The sequence below is a fragment of the Nelumbo nucifera genome, chromosome 2 (genome assembly GCF_055504915.1).
Source record: "Nelumbo nucifera cultivar China Antique chromosome 2, China Antique-T2T, whole genome shotgun sequence".
Classification (NCBI taxonomy): Eukaryota; Viridiplantae; Streptophyta; class Magnoliopsida; order Proteales; family Nelumbonaceae; genus Nelumbo; species Nelumbo nucifera.
This window is the reverse complement of record NC_142650.1, coordinates 86,768,427-86,773,352: the sequence shown is the minus strand read 5'-3', so window position 1 is coordinate 86,773,352 and position 4,926 is coordinate 86,768,427. Positions and strand designations below refer to the sequence as shown.

Below are 4,926 nucleotides of genomic sequence, written 5' to 3'. Positions count from 1 at the left end.
ACCGAGGCTTCGAATCCAATGTATTCGCATGAATATAGAGGCAGAGGAAGACGATGAACAGTGTCACTTCCCTTTCTAGATATTTTTCCAAAAAAAAGTTATCATATTTTTTTTATTTTATAAAAATATTATTTTTTATGAATATTCAAGGCTAAAAGTTGCCCTTATATTCTAGAAACCCAATAATAAATAGTCTTTTGTCATTGTATTCTTTTATTTTTTTAATTTAAGGAAAATCATAAAATTCAAGGATTTGGTATGTGTTTCAAACCGTGGGTATTTATTCGATAAACATTTATACTTGATTTGCTTGTAAAATCGAAAAAAACAATAATGAACCCGTTTATTGATATTTTGGGCGTCATTAAATATCATTAGGCACCACATTAGGAAAACAGTGAATAAATGCTTACCTATTGGGGAAAGTGCTAAAATAAAGCTTCCCTCAATGTTAACTGCACACATAAATCAATACCTTCTTTTATAATTTTTTATACATATGGATCCGCATCATGGAGAAATGTTGAAGTGGCACTTATGTGATAGTGTTTAATCAATCAAATTCTGAACACATGCTTAATGTGTTGGAAAGCAATATGAGGATAGAGAATAAGCTGACGTGGACAATATCATTTTAATAGCTTCATTACAAATTCACCAGTTTGCACGAGAAGGGGCTGCCCCACAACGTCCCACAGCACATCCCTTGATGTCATCATTACTAAAAAATAAAGCAAAGGTAGTTAAATCAACTTTAAAAATCTAATCTCACTGTCAGATGAATCTATCCATAGGTTGACCCTAAATTTCACGGACAGTATGCGGTTTACAGGGAGCTATTTCAGATTTATGAGAGAATTGAGAGAGCGGGAGATCGTCTAATCAGATGCTCCCAGTCGAAAAGAATATACGGTTACAAGGACGAAGAAGTAGCCTTGTCACTTGTCAGGAGGTACAAATACATTGAATCTCAATAGAAAAATCAAGAACTTTTTATTTGCCAACTGCCATGGACGATTTCGTATTCTCTACTCTCCCTTCTAACGGTGTCGACTGGCGATCGGCGACCGGTAACCGGGGACGTAGATACACCACGTATCTGAGTATCTCCACGCTGTGCATCTCTCCTCACCTTCAGCGTGGGAACCGACCGGTGACAGAGATACACCACGTATTCTTTCCAGAAACCGGATCTGTTCCTCACAAAAGGCGTTTCACACGCGCCTCACAACTTCTCATAATACATCCCAGCCGTGTATTGAAAACATCTCCCGATGATGAATATATCATCGGGAGATGTTTCCGATACACGGCTGGACTGTGCTGTGGGACGCCCCCTTTGGAGAGCTGATGTGAACAGATTCTTTTCGTCCAACAAAGCTCGTACGGCGTCAGTGAGTGAATCAGTTGGCTGTTGGACCCGGCTCGCGTTGGCCTGCACTCTACACTCAACAGTAGTAACCTACAAATTTACATCTGAACACGTGGGTCGGAAGCAAACGGCCGTTACTGACGGCGTTTATTGTTTAGGCCGTACCCCCTCATTTCTTTTCATCCTCTGTGCCGACATGAAGATGAGAGGAAATTGGCTTGGTTTTGTTTGGTGGGACCACATTCTCCTCCATGCTAGTCCTTCACTCGCGAATCCAACGGTTCATGTCTTCGTACCATTTATACTTTAATGTGCGACACGTTTCCTTTTCCTTCCCCTTTCAAAACCGTGGGCAACTTCCGTGTATTTTTCTAATATGAATCCTTATTACGAGGGACCTATTTTCGCCGGCAGATTGGAATCCTACCTACCGCTGTAACTCACCTGGAGTTCAGTTTGCTCGGTTACCTCCACCTGGAGTTCTAATGCTTACTCGTTTTTTTTTTTTTCTTCAGAAAATTGCTTTATTACATGAGCTAATCCAAGGCATGAGCTACTTACTCGGATTTGACCTTTCACATAATTTCTCTCTCATAACACCTTGCGACAGGTGTGAGTAAGATCAGTCTTCCCGCGCATTTATGTGGCAACGTCGAGGTCGTCGACCGTCCGTAGAACAAACCCATGATAGATATTTTTTTTCATCTCCCAGGACCCTTGAAGATGATCATATCACAGATGAAAAACGTTGTGATGATTATCAACACTCAACAGTGATGGAGTGGTTTAGGTGAAATGGTGTAATCCAACAGCTAAACAAGGAGAGGCTGGCGTTCGGTGATTCGGGTTTCTTCTTCTTCGAAATTCGAATCGTCCGCCTACGACTGAGCGGGGCAGACCGGCAACCTGACACCAACCAAACCGTCTTTGCTTTTTGTTTCCTTTGGGAAGAAATTGCTGCGTTGCATTGTGTGTTCTTCGAAATTCGAATCGTCCGCCTACGACTGAGCGGGGCAGACCGGCAACCTGATTCACCAACCAAACCGTCTTTGCTTTTTGTTTCCTTTGGGAAGAAATTGCTGCGTTGCATTGTGTGTATTTCTGTGTGTTATCTACTTACTGTTTGGTAAGGGCTTGACTTTGCTTTGGTTTGTGGGTGCACTACTTTCCGTGTACGCCGTCACGTTACCTCCACCGTACGTCGGCGCCGCATCAACGTTGCCGCCCGGCGGCTTTATCATGGGTGTCGCCATCCTAGCTCGACGTGGGCATGCTTCTTTATTCTTGGTCACCCTCTCTGGGTCCCAGTAGTCCCACTTCCCCATCCTCCTCCGCCACCGTCTCTCTCGACCCACCTCGTCAGCCCAGCGGCTCTTCTTTGTTCTTCGTTTGGTATAGAAGTAAACGATAAAAACCAAGAATCAAGAATGTTGTCTACTGTAACGATAATAATATTAACAAACAATGGTTTCGTTTAATACAATAAAATAATAAGAGTAATAAGATTACAGAAGCGTCCATTGAAACACTTCAAACTTTCATTTTCTTTCTTCCATCTGCCTCTTCTCTTCCTTTTTTTTTCACAGAGAGAGAGAGAGAGACAGAGAGAGCGAAAGAGAGAGAGAGAGAGAGAGAGAGAGAGAGAGAGAGATGGAGGATCACACGGAGGTATTGACGACGTTGGAGACGTCGGACGGGAACAAGGCAAGGAACATGAGGAGGGCCATAATGAGTACGGGGACGAGGAGGAGCATCAGCGGCGGTGGGGGCAACGGCGGCAAAACGAGCGGCAACACCAGAAGCGAGATCGCCAACACAACCAGGAGAAGAATGGACGTAACACTGAAGTACCCAACCATCCAGTACTCCCAAATGCAGTTTCACCACTCCTTCACTTTCTCAGAACTCCGCATCATACGCCCTCCACGACCACCATTGGCCTTCATATAAGGCCGTCGCTGCTGCCTTACAGAGACCCGTCCCTGTCTGTCAGATCTCCTCCCTCCGTACTCTGATCAGAGATCGATATTAAAAGAACCAACGAAGCCACGAATGAATGAAAGAAGCGAACCGAACAGGAAAGCAACCAAGGTGATGGGTGCATTATACAGAGTTTATATGGTGTCTTCCTTTGATTACAGGAGTGAGAAACAAGTGTAGCAAACCCTACCTATTAGTTGATTTCTGATTAATTATGGTTTTCGAATTAATCAAGTATTAATCTTCCCCTTAATTAATCCTTGGAGATGGAGAATTGGGAATTGTGTTGAATAGACTTGGCGTGTGACGACAAGGGTTGATGCCGTTATGCGTTATTTTCAATTAAGTTAAAGTAAAACCTACACCATAACTTCCTTAAAGCCAAAGGGTGAGAGTAAGGAATGGGAAATAAACTTGAAACTGGTTCAACCTATATATGGCGTAAATTTTTTTTCTTTTCTTCTTTTTTTTTTTATTAATCCAAAAAGTAAAAATCATTCATTAAGATTGCTCAGAACAGTTGTCATTACATATAGTCCTTTAAAGAAAGTCAGGCAAAACAGTGAAAGTATGAACATGTGAGATGGTCAGACCATATTTAGATGGGCCTCCATGTTTCCTACACACGTATGCTTCGCTACCCTCCATGTTTCCTACACACGTATGCTTCGCTACCAACCAATTGATGGTAGTTCAGTTGTAGTTTTGTGAAGCGAAAAAGAAATAAGTGTTTCACTGAGCAATGGTAGAAATTATATGCCAACGTTGATCCTTGATCCAACAAAGTTTTGGTAGCAATTTCATATCTCCCTCAAGTTCAATTCTAGAAAAAATCAACTTCTGCACCAACAACAAACCTTAGGTTATGTTTGATTTCAAGGAAAATGTATGAAAAGGAAGGAAAAGATAAGGAAATTTATACAAGAGTTATAAAAGTTTTCCCTTGTTTTCCTACTTTTTCCTTCAAGCCAAACATAACCTTAGGGGCGTTGGATTTTGGGATTTTGAGAGGGAAAAGTTGGTCAATAGGATTAAATTTATGTTTTTGTTTTTATTTATATGAGGATAAGGGAAAGTTTATTTTATTTTCTTAGGTATCACTTACCCAGGTAATTGATACTCATCTTTTAGGTGGATAAATTAATTTTTCCAAGAAAATAAAATAATGGTCATTATTTTATTTATCTAAAAAAATGAAAGAACGAGGGTAAATGTTTCCCATAAAACACTTACCCAAATACATGCATTTACCTGGATAAGCAACTTACTGAAAAGCAAATGGGGCCTTAAAGTGAAATTCAGGTAAGAATCTTGGAAGTGGATGAATTGTCACAATCCGATCTCCTACCCACAAGATGCTACAGCTGTAAATTGGGATTCAGATTGGTGCTGCACAAAGAATACCCCACAGGTACATCTTAATGTGCATTAGGAACATCTACCATAGCTGTCATGAGTGGTGGAGTCAGGAATTTTCTGGGTGGGGGGCAAGAAAATGAGATAGGGAGTAGAAGTAGGGTATATGAAAAAATGGAATGAGAATGTTTGAATGTATTACATATTTTGCTTTTTAT

The 4,926-nt window shown here is 41.0% G+C and overlaps 1 long non-coding RNA gene across 1 annotated transcript; it reads right to left on the bottom strand.

Annotated features, from left to right (window-relative positions):
* Window positions 1-1,868: 1,868 nt before the first annotated feature.
* On the bottom strand, window positions 1,869-3,460 carry LOC148802416 (uncharacterized). Its single transcript, XR_016082227.1, has 2 exons — window positions 2,493-3,460; window positions 1,869-2,398 (listed from the first exon to the last, which is right to left on the bottom strand). It is a non-coding gene; the product is annotated as an uncharacterized LOC148802416 (long non-coding RNA).
* Window positions 3,461-4,926: the final 1,466 nt, after the last annotated feature.